The sequence below is a fragment of the Catharus ustulatus genome, chromosome 11 (assembly GCF_009819885.2).
Source record: "Catharus ustulatus isolate bCatUst1 chromosome 11, bCatUst1.pri.v2, whole genome shotgun sequence".
In the NCBI taxonomy this organism is placed as follows: Eukaryota; Metazoa; Chordata; class Aves; order Passeriformes; family Turdidae; genus Catharus; species Catharus ustulatus.
The window spans coordinates 12,705,984-12,723,930 of NC_046231.1; the positions used below are offsets into that span (position 1 = coordinate 12,705,984).

The following is a 17,947-nucleotide window of genomic DNA, read 5'->3' on the forward strand; positions in this document are numbered from 1 at the left end:
AGAATATTCATTGTCAACTACCAGATGTCTTCATGTCTTAAACTATGGTAACTTGCCTTCTGGTTGTGTGGTCCAGCAGGTGATTTAAAACAAATTTTGTAAGGCTGCAATAGTGGTTTTGTACACTGTAGGCCCTCAGCTCTTGATGGTAAGCTGAATTTAGAAGTAATTGCTACTCTCTTGTCAAGCAAATCCAAGTGATTTTGAAAGCCAGGATTTATGGACATTATTCTGATTCTATTTAGGAAGATGAATGAAATAATTTTATTTTTAAGGACTTAGTGTTTAATTAGCACACTTGTTTTACTAAACTCGGTTGTAGTGACATGATATGTTTGCTTCCCTTTTGGAAGCTGACATTTGAAATGCTGCTGTGCTAAAGAAGCTAAACTAAAAGTGCAGCAGGAAATTAAGGAAACTTGCTTTTAGGGCACCATGTGTCAATAAAATATTTTCATTATCAAAACAACACTGTTAATGAAAAACCTACCTAACTTTACTCCCTGTATCAACTTTTACTTTCTGCTACCTTCAGATACAGTTTAGTCATTAAGAAACCCCTTATCTTTCCTTGGTGACAGCAGGACAGTCAATATAATCCATTCTCTTTTCTTTACACAAAGTACAGCTGCCTTATGATGAACAAGACATAGATTTTTTTCCCCATAGAAAAAAATATTTCTGCTTCAAGTTTCTTTCTGTTCATGCAGGCTTCACAGTGAGGGTGTCAGAAGCCACAGCATAAAGTTAGACTGGAAAAATTAATTTCCCACTGTGGATACTAATAAATGGAAGTATGCAATTAAATAATATCATAACTAAAAAAATGTCTATTCATAGTAGTTAACAGAACAAAATTTGCTGGCAAGAATTCCAATACCTACCCCATTGCCTTACTGTGCACTATTCTCTGCTTTTCTCCTTTCTCTACTTTTATTCCTTTACCTGTCTTGCTTCCCAACAATACAGCTTAATTAGAGATACTGCATTGTGCTCCACCTCATTTCTGCAAATATCACAACTGTTGTCACCTTCTGTGAAGCCCACTTGATCACCTTCTTGCATTCTCCAAATCTCAGAGAACTACAGCAAAACAGTGGACTGTCTAATTAAAGTCTTTTAGCATTATTGTCTGACAATTCCCTGTCATAATTCTGAAGTCTTTCACATTTACAACTATTTCACACCTTTTTTTTTCTCCTGGTTTGTTAACTGATGCTCAAGAATCAACTGCTTTCTCAGTTCAGTCTATTCTGTCTGTGTATTTGACATCTATGCTGAAGCAGTGATAAACAAACCATTACAACTCCATACATAGAATACTGTGCCACAGTACTGATAAAACATTGAACCTCCAATGGCAGAATCATGAAAGACTTATGCAAGACACATCAAACCAGTTTGCAGCACTCTCTATGTGAATTGGAAGGTCTAAAAATAATTTCAAAGCCCTATTTAGGTGGTGACTACTTAAGGCCTGATCAAGGCTGTATCTATGAATTTTTTAAAAACAGTTGTATTTTTGAGTAAACACCTTGAATTTCTTCTTTTACATATTATTCGAGTTTATGAGACTCTAACTGTATACGGCTATGCCCTTTATTTTAGCTATACCATTTGGCACAATCTCAGCTTTTCTATTCTGTTGACAACTTAAGAGAAATTATTCTTTTTTCTGTCAGTTTATTTCTTTGCAAGGAAAAGAAAATGTTGGCCCTTTATGGTTATAATTTAGTGAGGATGAGAAAATGGAGGTAGTGAGGGTGAATCATCACATCTGCTGTTCTTTCATTTAATAAGAACAAACCTTCGAAAGCATAATTGGGCAGTCCTTAGACAGAATGATCAGTGATCCTTCAGTATGCCTAATTAAATGTTTACTGAGACCATCAATAAGAATTTGGGTGCACAAAATCTAAAACGAAGAAACACATTGTGGTATCTGTTGAAATAACAGAATTTTTTCTTGCTTTCCTTCGTAAGATAGATGACCTACTGAGATAAATGAAGGGATTTCATTGGAATTGGGAAGAAATTTAATCTTCTATCTGGGTTTCCCTGTATCTATTTTATGTGTGCAGGAAAATGGGAGTCACTGTCCCCAGGGTAAGCAGATTGGTTGCTGCTGACAACAGCACACTACAGCTGCTGTTAGCAGAAACCAGGATCCATCAATCCAGTGATTCAGCTCTACTTGAATGGCTGATGCTCTTCGTGTAAGAGCTCAAAAAACTTTTCATATCTGATTTGATATAGATATTCCAATTTTACTTCCGTCTGGAATCAAGTGTAAGTGTAAAAACCTAACCTAGCCAGACCTAATTGCAGATTTGAAGGTAGTTCTCAGGAATTTCTATGAGAGCTTGGAAGCAAAGCAATGTTTGTTCTGTTTTGGTGCCCAGAAAGTTACAGTTCAGAACTAGGGCTATGAAAAAGGAGAGCAGGAGTGACGTGAGGTTTGGATTAACTAAGTTACTATGTAGTAAAGTAACTTGTATCAAATTGTTTCAGCCACCAAATCCTTTAGTTAAAGATATTTTGAACTGTGTTATGAACAAACATATTTAGATTATTCACAACTATTTAGAAAGTATTTTTAGTGTGTCTATATTTCTATTTTTCTTTTTGCAAAGCAAGAGATGGTTAGTAGTTTAGCAGGGCCCTTTCAGTTAACAAAAGAACAAACTTGGTTTCATTAAGATTAATGGGGTGGAGAAACAAAGGGCAATGAGCAGGGAGTAGTGGTGGCTGCCCTCCCTGTTAGCACTAAAAGTTTTGCTTGTAATTTGGGAGTGCTCTACAGCTGCCTATACTCCTGAAGGTTTTCCTCAGGCCTCGTGTTTGCTCAGCCAGGCTCTGGCAGGGCAGGGCAGCTTTCCCATCTCAGGCATCCCTCCGGAGAGGGAGCCCCAGCTGCACACAAAAGCCCCAGCCTTGAGGAATTACATTCTACTGCTGTGTGCATGTGAAGGAGACACCACATGGAAGAAATGGTTTTCCATAATTTGTTCATTACTACATCAAACCTACATCTTGAATAATCTCAAGAAACATTATTCAAAGTTAAATGTTTGCCATAACATTTTCGTCATTATTTTCCACATCTACAAATGTGTTTCAGTCAAACAAAAGTTGTAATAAAGTAAAAGCTGTTTTAAACTTATCTACTATACTTTGCTACAACTTTCTAATGCTGAAAAGTTCAGCAAGGTAGGGAACAGAATATGTAATTCTGATCTGAGTGAGTCTTGTGGAAACACTGGGGAAGATACTTCAGGAAGCAATTTAGCAGTCAGCATGTAGCAAAGATGAGAATAATTATCAAACAGCTGTGTATATTCCAAAGACTTATGCTGGTGGCATGGAATGACTTATCATATCAGGCATCCATTACAACAAATTTGGCAGTACTTTAAATCCATGAACCACTATGCAAAATGTAGCATCAGTGTCAACTTTTCATGCTTTCAGGATGAGACCTTGCTCAGTAGGGTGTGACTCTCTGATCCAGTTGCGTTCTGGGACACCTATTACATTTAAGAACTATTCAAGAAAGAAATCATTATAATATCCACCCATTGAATAAAAAGTAGCAGTAAACCTAACTCCTGTATCACTGATATAGAATTAACCACATAGTGATGAAGACAACCCAAAGGGAGGTTTTGCTAAAGCAGTGTAAATAAAACATGCTGCTCCTTTTATTTGGCTGCCCCAGATTTCTGTCATGTTTCTTGAAAGCTGTCAGTACAGTTACCAAAACCTTCTTCTGCATGAGGGCTATGCTTGGCAAACAGAATTTCAAAGCATGAAACGCAGGGACCTTCATGCAGCTCACACATACCAGATCCTCCACACCATCTTTCAATGCCACATTGAAAAATGTCACGAATTCATGGTGAGATGGGAGCCCAAACTTCTAAATTTACTTGTTAACTATTTATTTTTTCTTTGTAATAACACTTGAAAGATTCTTCATTGTAGTCATTAGCAAAAGAGTAAATGAACTTCTAAGTTAAAACTACAGTAAGCAATGACTTTTTCTTTCGATGATGCTGCATCATTTCATTTGTGAGTTAACTAATAACACATCCTGCTTCAGAAAATGCTTCATAACTACATGGAAAGCCCTGTAAAAACATAGATATCAGACACACCTTTCTAAAAGTCATCTGCAATTGGATTACAGGCTTTTTTGCTACATTTTCTGTAGTGTTTTGCTTCTGATGAGGGTGAGTCCTGACTGTTCAGCTGCTTTAAGCTGCTAAACATGTATCATAGGACATACGACATGTATCCTTTATCTTCCTGATCTTGGTGGGAGGCAGCACAGCTTTCAGGACTCTCTCAAAGACCGTAAGAACTACACTACCACTGTTTTTTCCTCCTCAAAAAACCCCGACGAGAAAACGGACAGTCAAACAGTATGGGAATGCTTCCCATATTAAATCAGAAGAGCCAGAAAGACAGTTGCTGGGAGCAGTAAGGCAAGTGTTTAAAATCAAGTTGATGTGACTTGCATCAGTTCTGATGTTATTAGAGGTTCTCCAGTCTGAATAGAAATATAGTACTTCTTATATCCGGCGATCCAGCGACTTCGCTTTATTTTTTTTTTTTTTTTTTTTTACACTAATGCTTAGGGTTCCGATAAGCAATTCATTTCCGAGATACCATACATTCATCTTACACAAGCTGCGGAGTAGCAGATTTTGTGCTTTACTGTAATATAAAGAAGTTTTTTCTGTCCCTAACAGAAAACCCCAAAAAAGGACAGAAGGAAACACTTTGGAAAGCTGCGCACAAAGCGCAGCGCCGCAGTGCCACCACCCCGGCTCGGGGCAGCCGCGGGGCGGGCGGAGCTCCCTCCCCGCTCGGGGCGGCTCCAGCCGCTGTCCCGGGGCTCCCTCCGGGCAGAGCCGCCGCTGCCGCCGGGATCGGCGCTGCCGCGGCCCCGGCACCGCCCAAGCCCAAGCGAGCCGGCGCTCCCCGCAGCGGCAGGACTACAGCTCCCGGCTGGCCCCGGAGCGCAGCCGCCTCCTGCCGGGAAGCGCGGCCGCTGCCGCCCGTTCCGCCGGGCGCCGCCCGGGCCGGGCGCTCGGAGCGCAGCGGGGCGGGGCGGGGCGGCCGCAGCGCGGCGGGCGGAGCGCGGCCCCCCCGCGCCCAGGGGCGGGAGCGCGGCGCCGGCCCCGCCCGTGGCGCTCCGTGGAGCTGTTCAGCGCCCAGGTGCTGAGTCTCCCCGCGGCTTGCGGAGGCTCCGGCGGCGCTCCCTTCCCACCGCTCCCCGGCGCGGCCATGGCCCCGGCGCTCAGCCCCCTCCGCCAGGCGTTCTGAGCGCCCGCCCGCCCGCCGCGCCCCGGCGTGGATGCAGCAGCTCCAGGCTCCCCTGGCTCCGCGGGGGAAGGCGGCAGGTAAAGCCTTTCCCTCCCCGCCCATCCGCATTGCATCCCCGCCCGCCCTCGGCTCGGGGCTGCCGGCTCGGGGGGCTCTTGCCGAACCGAGAGCCGGAGGCTGCGGGAGGCGCGAGCTTGGCGAGGCGGACCGCGGGGAACAAAGCGGTGCCGTCCTGATGCTTTTTGAGTAGTTTCGTTATTTTAGTTTCCGGGGAGTGGGGAAGGGACGAGCAGGATGGGTGGTTAGCTACAAATATCTGTACTTAGTGAGATGTAGGGGGAAATTACCCCTACGTATATTAATTTGCTCATGGAATCACATTGCTGTTCTCATGGTAAAAGATGTGTTTGTCATACAGGTGAGATAGTGCTGTAGTCAAGACTGCAAAATGGTTTCCTTGAGTACCCTCCTTAACTGTAATGCTTGTATAGATTTTGCACTGCAATAATTTCTTACTTCTTTCCGTGAGGATTTCCAGCCCCACTGAAGAGCTGGGACAAGCAGCAGAAGGTCAGGGTAGCAGCCACCATATCTCTGTGACAAGGTGTCAGAAAAAAAGAGAGGAAAAAATTCCGCTGTATTTAAGGCCAAATGGCAAGTTGCATCCTACATGAAGTCATTTACAGCCAAGCATTGTGCTGTTCTGCCTGATGCTTTAGGCTTCTTCTTAGTCTGGGTGATGAATAGGGAATTGAGCTAGCATATTAACCATGCATAATCAAGCAGCAAGTTTCTTCACTGCTTGTATGTGTAGTACCTTCTGTCACAGGATCAGCAAGTATTCCTGAGCTATCAAAAGACTTTCACCCTAAATTGAGTAGCATGCAGCTGCTCCCTTTTCCTGTTGTTTGTAAGACAGGTTAACTTACACTTCTGAGAGTGGCAGGGGAAGGGGAAGCCTGGCAAAACAGAAACTCAGCACTTTTCTCAGGTGTAGATGGTGAGAAAAGTTTAACCGAGCAGACTGCATGGAGTCAGACCAGGAAACTTGTACGGTTTCTGTGCTGATTTGCAAAAGAAACTGAAGAGCCAAACTAAGATTTAAAAATTACTTCCTTTGGAAAATCAAGTGCTGTCTAATTAGCATACTCTTAGCACTTTGCCTTAACTTACTTCTGCCCTGTATCAAGAATTTCTTTGTGTATTAAGCATCTCCTGCTCCCCATGTTACTGTATCATTGCCAGAAGAAAAGAGCCAGAGCAACAATTGCAGGGAGCCGTAAGGTAAGTGTTTAAAAGCAAAACTGTGGGACCCACACAAATTCCCACAATATTAAAGATTCTCCAGTCTGGGCAGAAACATGGTACTTTTCATTTTCATTGTCTTGGCTTTCTTTTTTTGAAGTTTTTTTGTACTACTGATTAGGGTTCAGGTGTGTAATTCATTTCTAAGATAGCGTGCATTCAATGTGTCTAACAGAGGCTGCAGATTAACAGATTTTGTGCTTTACTGTACTAAAAAGAAGTTGAACAGATTGGACTCAGTCTGACAATCATCTCACATCCAAAAGCTCTCCTTCCAACAGGCACCTTGGACATGCAGGGCCATAACATCTGGCTTTTAACAGTAGCCTTTTAGGGATCAATTGAGTTAATAATTACAATAGTACTTTACTGTAAAATTAAAAATCAATCTGTGCACATGACTGTGTGCAAGGCAAGCTTCCCCTCACACCAGCAGAATTAGATTCCTGGCACAGCTCCTCCCTACCTCTGCCTTTTAGTCTAAGCCCCATCGAAGCCTCAGAGCACGTGATCAGCTATGTGTGATTTAAGCGATGCTATTGAATTTTTTCCACAGGGAGCAATTACTATAGAGTGACAAGTCAACCATTTTGATCTTAACAGATCCAGCTCTGTTTAGTGATGGTAACCATAGCATACTCTGCCTAACCCAGTCTGAATATCTCACTGTAGCAGTGTGCTTCTAATTTAAAAGGACATTGTTAAACCTTAAAATAGGTTCTCATTTTTGTGTAGGAATAAGTGGCTTTATAACAGAAGGACATTGTAGACATTTCAGCTCTCTGCCTGCAGTTGCTGCTGCCTGCAACAGCCCTCAAGAAGCCACTAAATTATGAGAAAAGCTAAGCAGCATGCTCTGACCACACCCCTACATTGCCATAATTCATACACCGACACTGTGCTTGCTGCCACATTCATATTTCTACCTGGTCAGTTAGGACAAAGACAAAGCTGCTTTGTCCTAGTGAAGCCAGTGCTGCATGCTTTTAACAGAGCCAATGATCTGGGTTTCCCAAAATATATTATAAAGGACTCTTATGTTCCCCAACATTGTTTATGCTAAAGGCTATTGCAAATAGAATATTTCTGCTAATTACTTGTATGTCAGCTTGGGCAATAAACAATCAATATTTTACTCATGTAGGATCCACTGCAACTTTCCAGTTATCATGCATTCAGCACAGTAAATTAAATCTCAAGTTGCAATTTCTTTGTGGAAATGTTTATTTTAACTTCCAAAGGAGTCTGCTGAAGTCATGGAAATGTTTCCATTACACTTAAGTAAAAGTCTATTTTTTCAAAAAGACTTGCACAGAAACCTGACCTGGATATATTTTTAATGTTAGAGCCACTGCTATGATCACACTACACAGCAATACAGTAAGGGTAGGGGTTTTGTAAGGATTAAAAAAATCCTTACAAGCACAATCTGTGCAAAAATGCTATAGTTAATAATCAACATGTGCTATAGAAAAGCAGAGACTTTTAAACTGCTTTCTGGATGAGGGAGAATGACAGGACACACACCTTTATATGGTATGGAGAATCAAAGTACTCTGTATTACCAAAACATCTTTTTAATATTGTCCTCTAGGTATGGCTGAGATGGCTTATGTATTTTCTACAATTCTAAAAAGAGAAAAAATAATTTTATGTATTGTATAGTGCCAATTTTCTGCTTGAATTCTAGCAATTCTTGGCATTAAACATAACTAGATTTTACTTATCCCCATAAATGCCTGTAGATTTCATATGATACACCCAAGTCTACCCTTTAAAAAAGGCATTTAAATGCACACTGCAATAAGCAATTATATACTGTTTCATTTTAGAAGAAAGGCCCTGCTAACTAAAAATGAGCAATCCCAGTGACTTGCTTCAAGTAGCAAGTAATATTTTCAGTGATTTTTGAAGGTATAGCTTCTATCTTCTAAATATTTGACTGTAGCATTTAAGTATTTAAGTTCTTCACAACACTCCACAGCAGAAGAAAATTGTAACTGCACTCCAGGCATTATTGCTATAATCATATACTTTTGTGTCTCATAGGTCAAAGCCACTCTAAAATCTGGGAAAATGTTAGACTGTGATTGAATTGTGACATTGTTGTAAAAAGCAGCAATCCATAATTTGAGCTGACAGCATAGTGCTGACAAGATTTGCAGAAATATTCACTTCCATTTAATTTTGTCTTGAACAAGTAGTTTCTGAGAAATGAGCAGTTTGGAGACAGTATTTATGTAGAATTGCAGTGAATACAAGATTTGCCTCCCTGAATAAGTTCTACTCAGCTTTGTTTCTAGTGCTTGGGATGGGAGCAAGAGGAGGAGAACTATGGGACAGGGACAAGCTGTGCACATACAGTTGTACTTGTCCATGGGAAGTCACCAGGTTTTGGTGATTTCTGACTTGCTCATACAGATACTGCCCTTTGAGGGCTCTCCTGTCAGAGCCACTCAGCTTTTACTGTAAAAGGAGGCAGAATGCTGTCATACCTTAAAGAGTGACCAGCAAACATCCTCCTGAGCCAAAGCAGGAGCAAGCAATTCCATGATTATAGAAAATCTTGGTGAATGTGAGGAGACTGAGAAATCTTTCAGTCTTGAATTTTGTGCTGCAAGTCTGAGGTTTAACAAGCATGTTTAAAGAACAGAAAGCTCACTCTGTGTGAGCTGACCCGTCTCCTCAGTGGGAATAAGTGCCTGGGCAGAATGCCTGCTCCTCTGTCAGTGATGATTATTCTCTCTGGCCTAATACTTGGTAGTTTGCATTCTTCACTCATCTGCTGTTTTACAGAGCAGAGGTGATGGACCTGGACTAGCACCTGTTTGCAAGAACTGCACAAAACAATTTGTTCTGTTATTTTTCAGATTTCTTTTTTTGCTTTTTTTGGGATGTGTCTGAGGGTGCTATAAAAAAATTACACCTGGGGTTTTTTTAGATCTCTTGCTGCTTGTCCTCAAAAAATGCAACTTGACAAAATTTGCAAATACAGACAGTATTTGAAGTATTCCACATGAAATACTCAAGATAAAAGTATTGAAAATTTCTGAAACAAACAGAATTTCCATTAGTTTCCATTTAAGATGATTATAGTCTTCTTTGCTGCCTCAAGGAGTACAGTTAAGGAAAAAGTTTAACGTGGGTTTACTGTACAATCACACCCCCACCCCCACTCCCTTGTCTTCTAAAAGGCATCAACTTGAACAGCATTCTATTACTGTTACATAATTTCAAAGTTAAACCACATGCAGCTGCTTAAATCTGAAAGTTGAGATAATAAATTCAAGACAAGTATTTTCTCAGAGGTAGTTAAGTTTCTGTTAACTACTGTTCCTCAAGTACAATCTATTCCAGTATTAACAATAGCAAAAATACCCTTTAAAGTGACAAGCCATATCTGCCACTCAAAAGTACACAAGCTTTAAAATATTTTAAAACTGACTCAAGTAAAAGAGAGATAATAACTGGATTCCATCTGTCCCTCTTGACTATTTCTAAATGAGTTAACATTGATTAACAATTTTGCTTTAACACAGGGTTTTTAGCTCTTACCCACCTATGCTGTTCTTCAAGTAGAAGCTTTTTGCTTTTAAGCAGGGTGTCTTGCTTCAATCTTTTCTCTGCCAAAAGAAGAGTTAAGTGGTCATTTTATTCCTTTTACTTTCTCCAAACATACTTTTTCCATGCTGGAAAAAGGTGTCAAATTCCATAGATTTCTTTTGGATAACTGCATTGCAAAGAGGCTAGAAAATTCATGATCAGGATGCTGTGAAACTTTGTTTTCTTTCTTTCTTAAGGAATTACTGCACAGTTTAATCCTTTCTGGGAAGAGATAATATCTAAGGAAAGTAAGCAGCTATCTGTTGAGGGGCTGTAGCTTTCTGTACTGGCCACTCCACCCTTCCGATATTGCTAAGCAGAAGTGTCTGTCATTGAAAACAATGAGAAATTCTGTCTCACTGAGAAATGACAAGTGAAAATATATCAGAATTATAACTGTGCCCTGAAACACTTCAAATATTACAGAGTAGGAGAAAAAGTACTCAGCTCTGGACTCCTTCATCAGTTACTTCAGTGAAATCAGCACTGCCATACAGATGAGTGATCAAAGATTTATAGCTTTTCCTCTAGGAGTCCTTCACTGAGCTCGGAGCTGAACTCCATTGATGACCCTATCTGCAGAAAGAAAAGACAGGGAGACTCTAGAAAACACAGCATGGACAGGAGTCTCTTATCCAAGCTAAGGAGCTAGCAGAGAATTGAAGGAAGATAAGAATCTTGTTAAATTTATTATTTCTTTGTGAGCTGGTATGTGTTAGTGGATCTAGTCAGAGGACAGAGAGCAGTTGGTGTTCTCTTGTTGCCATGAGTGAGAGGAAAGAAGGATAAAATCCCTCTTGGAGTCCTTTAGTGCCTCTTTGAGAGAGAAAGAGAGGGAGGAGGAGACCCTGGCAGTATGAATTCCTGGGCAGGAGGATACAGACACTGCTGGCACAGGCTGGAGATGGGGATCCTAGAGCATGTCCCAGAGCATGCACATACCATCCCTTTTTCATGGTAGAGCTTTGAGCTATTGTTACTCTGCAAGCATGGCAAGACAGAGTAAGTAAAGATGACTCTCTGGTCTAAAAACAACCCCTCATTGATTCTAGTCCTGGAGAAACTTTTCTTACTCCCACAGCAAAGCTGGAAAAATTACTGAAAAAATCTAGTCCCGATAAGATGCAATTATGTAAATTACTCTATTTACTGCCAGGGTATCAGCTATATGATAAACATTCCTTTGAAAGGGCAGTGTACAGTGGAAATGGAGCACAAGAAGTTGGTTATCACAGTCTGGCAAACCCAATTCCAATGTATATTGCTGTAAACAAATGGGAATATCTTGGATATAGAAGGATTTTTATTCACTGTGAGAAGGCCTGAACTTGCCATTTCACCTTCCTTGTTAAAATTAACTTTCAATTAACATGAGTGACAGAAGTAGGCATTTGCAACTTCTTAAAAAACAATTTTCTGATAACTTCTCAGAACCTCAGCTTTAGCCCAATATCCTTTTCTTTATGTCTTCCAAAGCAAAATGTAGCCAAGGGACATAAGGTGAAAAAGTGCAGGCACACCTAAATCTTTATTGAACGTAGACACATTTGTTGGAAGTTTCTCTGATGCACAGCACACAGGCTGCTGCTGTACATAGCAATTACTTCTCACACTATTCTTTCTTGCACAAACAAGTTTCAAATGTCACACCTAAGAGGAGGAAAATGATTTTTAGTTGGTTTGGTTATTGTAAATAAATGCATCCATTATACCCATTTGCTCCTTCACTTGGTGGTCTGCCAGCAGCTACCTACAATTCTTCAAAAGGGCTCCATAACACAGCCACAAAGAAGGTTTTCCTCCATGCAATCTCAGTTTCAAATTAATATATTTCCTTCCCATAGAAGCTGGGAAAATCCTGACAGATGGAAGAACCAGTACACAGCTTCAGTCCTGGAATGGCTGCATATTAACTCTATGTCAGGCAGAGATTACAGCTCTAATTTCATAATCTGCCTCTGAAGAGCTACTTCTGACAACACTGCAAGGCCCAGCTCCAGATTTCTCCATTAAGAATTTACCTTTATATCTGTGCCACAACACAGCTGTTTTTACAGAATATGGAAAGTAACTTAACTTAGCTTCTGATTGAACACATTATAGGTAAATGGAACAGCACCCCATGCCCGTTTTTAAAAGTATGAAAAGAATAGTAAACTCTACACAGTGATGTTCCTATTGCTTCAGGATTTTGCAATGAGCATTGCTTGCCAACTGGGTGTGACTTGCTCACATAGTTTTAATAAAATGTAAATCTATTTCATTATAATACAATGTAAAAACAATGATGAAACTAGAGCCACAATGGAAAGACTTTATTAGCCTGATATAAAAGTAAAGTTTTTATTCACTTCACACTTCCTTAACTATATTGGTGGGAATTCCAGCTGGTTGGTGCGTTAGCAGGAAATCTCTTTGGTAACTGAGATTATTTAAAGCATAAAACCTGGAAATCTTGTGAGGCCTAATTTTTTTTTTTTTTTTTTTTTTCCAAAGAGGGAATTAATTGAGATTCCTTTTAGTTAATAGCATGCTAAGTAGTAGCTAGCTCCTTCTAGCCTAGCATGTAAGTAGATTTTGTCTGCTCTTAAAATACCCTTCCAATCACATTCTGGTGAATAGTTCCATTCTTCTGAAACCAGTTTACATATTATTTCAAGCAGAGTAAATTACCATAGGTAGTGTCTTCACCTAACAACAATGACATTCCTTAATGCTCATGGGCTAATGCTAGGTTTGAATCCAGTCTGCAGAGTATATCCTGGTAATAAGAAGGGAAGATAAATTGTAGCTCACCAGTTTCCTCTGCAGCTTTCTTGGATTTGGATACTTGATCTTCTTTGCATAAAACATCTCTAGCTTCAATTAATGAGGGAAAAAATCCGTTAGTTACCAGTTCACTGGTGAAGATTTCTGGACAGTTTCAAATTTCTTTGCCTTTGCTGGTTATATTTAATCACAAGACTTGCCATGATCACACCTGAGTACCTCAGTTAATAGGGTTTTGGAGATAATCTCTGCTGTCACCTTCCTACTGGAAGTCACATTCTGGAGTTAGGGAGTTGATTTGCCTGAGACAAAGACAGAAAAGAAATTAATTTACTCTCACTTTCTTCTATGCTGCTGTCTTGTTTGACTGTTTTCACCTTCTGTGCACAAAGGAAAAAAAGACCTGAGCAATGGTAGAAAAACACTGTGTAACTTAGCAAAACTTTTCTGATCCACTGGAATTATTTATTACTCTGGCATAAATTCTGTTACCAATACAGTATTACAGCTTTAACTTTCTAGCCCAGAAGGGATGAATGTGTTATGAGCACACTTCTACCAGCATAAGAGCATCACACTGTGACAAGACCTGTTTCAGTGGCAGTATTTAGTTTGGAAACAAACCTTTCTCAGATGGACAGTCCCTCATGAGAGGCATTAAATGACAGGTCTGAATTTATCCTGGAGGTCATAAGTACAGTGGGGAAATAAAATCCATCTTACTGATTATTAGTTACAGCTGTAAGCACACTCAGTTTTCTTTATCATTAAGAAACGCTGTGTGGAAGATATCCAGAAGATTACAAACAATGACATCTAGCATGCAAATCAACTGGGAGTTTTAATCTTCTGGGGCTTCTTGCTTGTGGACAGCTGCCAGCTGCAGATGCTTGGCTGACTAATTGGCACTAGGAATAAACAATATTTGAATTTGTCCAGGAAAGGAGCAGAAGGTCTGAGAAAGGATTATCAATATATATTAAAAAGGAGGAAAGCTGTTATGTCTCTATTGAAATTATTATCTGTGTGGTTCATTTCTACAACTGAAAATTGCACTGAACCCAAGTAGTTGTTTATAAAGCTCTCAACTCTATCTAACTGAATCTTAGCTATTGGAAGATTATAAAGCAAGCATAGTGTACAAAAATAAACCAAACTGCTACTATAATAAGGAATACTATACTCTCAGGGCTTCATAAAGCAATTTTGCATCCAGGCCTGACTGCTTACAAGCAAATAGAACTTTTCATCAAAAAGATTGCTAGATTGTTTAGCAATATACCAGCCCCTGAGCTACGAGACAATCTATCCTATCTGTAACACTGATACCACCACAAAGAAGTTATTATCTAACTTATTGACGTGGTAACAATCTTACACTTCTCAGGAGCTATTACCTGACTCGTGTGCTATCTGAAAGTACTTAGATCCTTCTTGCAGTGATTGTGGAGTTACTGTGCCACAACAAACACAACTGGATTAGGCCTTCCTTGCGTTCAGACATGATCCCCGGATACAATTCGGGGATAAGTTGTCAAATTGAAGAAAATTACTCTAAAACTTTCAGGAAAATAAATGAGTGATAGACAAACAACTTGCAAAGGAAACTGGAAAAAGGAGGATGCAGAAAAAAGCAAATATTAAGAGCCAAGGATGGGATAAAGAGGATTGAAATATAGGATGTTCATGGGCTACAACGATTGTTTTAAAAGCTGCTGAATAAAAAATTAACAGCTGATAGCATACTCACTAGGGCTTACATCTAGTCTGAGAAGGAGAGCTGTTAAGATAGTGAGTGAGCCAGCAAGACAGATGGCTGGTGAAGGAACTGACACTGCAAGAGCTGGAACATTCAGTAGAGAGGAAAAACAACAGCTATACCCATGAAGGGACTGCTGCCAAGCACGTAAGTGAAGTGAGCAGAATCACGCAACTTCAACTGTTTCTATAAAAATGTCCATGATGTGCTGAACTGCAGGCGATGTATAGGGCCCAAGCTGACAGTTCTGCATCAGTGCAGAAGCAAATAGATGAAGGAATAATTAAAAGGTCATTACCTGAAAAACAGCAGCAAATAGCTCAGAGATGTGAAATTATACAAGTGAGTAAAAAAGAGATTTTGTAAGTGAGGAAGTGCTCAATAGGCATGAGCACTGAAGAGATAAATATGTCACACAGAATTCATTTGCAAAAACTACCTCTTGTATTCAATACGGAAAACAGTGTCAGAAGCTGAGCATTATGACATCACCTCACGCCTCCTCACCAATTTAAATCTATTTACTAAGAATAAAATAGTTTCCACAAAGCTTGCATTTCTCACAGCTACAGATTTACTATCAATAACATTCCAGACATTCAGAACAGTCAACTCTAACACCGGCATCTTGAAACCCACTATATGTGTGCAGTCAAATTTCCACATACTTTCAAATAACTTTAGTACAATCCAATACTCTTTACACTGGAAAAAAAAAAAAAAAAAAATCTGGCCATAATGTATTCTTGAAAATTGAGTGAATTAAATGCAGAGGGTTTAGGGGATGTAGGAAGAACAAGTTTGAGAGCTGAACAGCTTTGCATGCACAAGGAGGTGCCGTGAGGTCTCATGAAAACTGATCTCAAATTTTGTTACCGTCATGAGGAGAAATAGTTCTGACAAAGAAGGAGGTTTAGGATAATACCCCAAATGAGCACCTTACTAAAAAATATACTTTCTACATTCACTTTCAGTTAGCCAAGTTATTCTTTCCTATTACTTTTCCTTATTACTTTTCCAGCCCATTACTGCTGCCAATCATTGAGAACAAGAGGAAAAGTACTTTCTTCTTTTGAGTTCTGTGCTGGTGTTTCTGCATTTAGCATTACCATACAGACATAAACTGAAGCACACTTTGTTATCATTAATTGTGCACAGTATAATAAGTGTTTAAGCTGTACAGTTCAAGAAAAACAGCTCATTGCTGAAGACAGATCTCCAGAAATTCTTTAAGTGCTGATGAGTCTATTACCACTGCTGCAGTAAAAAAATGACTATGGCATAGACAACTAGAATATTAAAAATAATGTCAAATTTTGTACAGAATATGATTATCTTTCTGGTATTTGGGAAATTAGATTACTTTTCAAGATGCAGAAAGGTTTTAATACAGAGGCCAGGGAAGCTAATTAAATAAACAATATGGGATGGCTCCAAAACATTATGGATCACATATTAATGCAAAAAGCCAACATAATGATGAAGAACCCAAGTCAGGCATCAATAAAGGTAGTAGGGCTTATTCGTTATTATCAATTAAGACACCTTTTCTCTGGTTTAAGAACTGTATTGATAAAGTTTGTTGCATACCATTAGAAAGATGCAGGTAAGGTGAGGCGAGGCTATTCCTCAAGAGGGCACTGACACTTTATTCTGAGGCCAATGTTAGATATCTCTGAACAAACAGAGCATTGAGGTGAATAACACCCGGATCATACTTCATCTGGAGGAGGGCACGGGTGGAGGATTCACCCTTCACCAGAGCACCGGAGAATCTGTGACCAAATCCCCTGAGCCAGCGTTGCCTCAGCGCTCTGAGCGACTCCGCCCTCACACCACGCTCCCTGCCCGCCCCTGCCGCCAGGCAGCCAATCAGAGCGTGCTCATCTCTGTCCCCAGCACTGGGCAGCCAATCAGGGCGCCTGGCGGGAAAGCAGGAGCTGTGGGACAGCCAATCAGAGCACCTGATGGGAAAGGAGGAGCCGTGGGGCAGCCAATCAGAGTGCCTGGAGGGAAAGCAGGAGCCACTGGGCAGCCAATCAGAGTGCCTGGCGGGAAAGCAGGAGCCATGGGGCAGCCAATCAGAGTGCCTGGCGGGAAAGCAGGAACCGTGGGGCAGCCAATCAGAGCGCCTGGTGGGAAAGCAGGAACCGTGGGGCAGCCAATCAGAGCGCCTGGTGGGAAAGTGGGAGCCACAGGGCAGCCAATCAGAGTGCCTGGAGGGAAAGCGGGAGCCGCGGATCAGCCAATCAGAGTGCCTGGAGGGAAAGCGGGAGCCGTGGATCAGCCAATCAGAGTGCCTGGGGGGAAAGCAGGAGCCGTGGGGCAGCCAATCAGAGTGCCTGGCGGGAAAGCAGGAGCCATGGGGCAGTGAGCTGATGGCGGCTCCCTCAGGACAGGCGAGGCCCCTCACCAGCCAGAGCTGTCTGCCATGGCGCTCCTGCGGCACGGTAACCTTGCAGGAGCAGGGAGAATGAGGGAAAAGAAACGAGGAAAAAGCCCAGGAATAGCAGCAGCTGAGAGAGACCGTGGGCGGGAGGCACGATAGGGGTGTCTGGATGCTGTGGGTCATCTCCCGTCTATCCAGCGGGACTTGTGCTTGTGAAGCTCTTGGTTTGCTTTCTCCAGCCTTGTCCTTGTGGGAATTAACCCTGCTAGGTAGTATGAAACAAAAAGGTGTTTTAATGGCAGTAGCTTTATTAATTAATTAAATGTTTTATTAAGTAATTTGTTATTAAATAAGCATTGTTTTAATGGATAATTTTTTCCTGTCAGTGTGCAGATCCTTACCCAGACTGTAGCGAGCTGAAAGCAAAGCCTGGTTCCAGTTTCTCTTGCAGGGAGGTGCGAGGTGAGGCTCGGGGCTCATGTGCCCATTTTCAGGGTATCTCACCATGGACAGCCCAGAACACAAAACAGGGAGTTAGACAAAAACAACAAAAGTCTTGCAGGACAATGTCTTTGCTCTGACATTACCGAGCAATGATGGAAGCACAGGAAGCACATGGATCTGCCATCCTCTCCCTCTTAAGTGAGTGAACCTGTAAATTGGGTAAGCACTCAATCCTCCAGGGTAGCCTTGGGTGGCTCTTCTGTAAGCCTCCATCAGATTTTATTGAGGCTTTAGGACCTTGGGATCAAATTGATTAGCTATTCTTTGTTGTGTTTGCTCAAGGGACA

The 17,947-nt window shown here is 41.1% G+C and overlaps 1 protein-coding gene across 1 annotated transcript in view; it reads left to right on the plus strand.

The window, feature by feature from the left end:
- The first annotated feature begins 5,237 nt into the window (after positions 1-5,237).
- Positions 5,238-17,947, plus strand: part of SMPD3 (sphingomyelin phosphodiesterase 3) — a 101,966-nt gene continuing 89,256 nt past the window's right edge. Inside the window, exon 1 of the mRNA XM_033069521.1 lies at positions 5,238-5,408. The gene's annotated coding sequence lies outside the window, so the exon portion shown is untranslated. The remainder of the gene's footprint in view (positions 5,409-17,947) is intronic.